This window comes from Branchiostoma belcheri, unplaced genomic scaffold, assembly GCF_001625305.1.
Source record: "Branchiostoma belcheri isolate BF01 breed outbred unplaced genomic scaffold, Haploidv18h27 scaffold129, whole genome shotgun sequence".
NCBI lineage: Eukaryota > Metazoa > Chordata > Leptocardii > Amphioxiformes > Branchiostomatidae > Branchiostoma > Branchiostoma belcheri.
The window spans coordinates 650,584-650,817 of NW_017802702.1; positions in this window are offsets into that span (position 1 = coordinate 650,584).

Sequence of the window (234 nt, forward strand, 5' to 3'; positions counted from 1 at the left end):
ATTAAACTAATATGAACTTATTTCCAGAGACATTTTATGAAAGGTCTCCAAATTTGATACTTCTAGCGCAAGCCGTTTAGCCGCTATCTGAGATCAAAGTTGGGCCTCAAAAGCCCCTTCAGTCTGAAATGGGTTTAAAAAATTAATCGGGTATTTCTTCTTGTCTTCTTTTCTTCACCAAAAAATAGAAAAAGTTCAAAATGTATGATTTTTGTATGTAATGTGGACACAGAG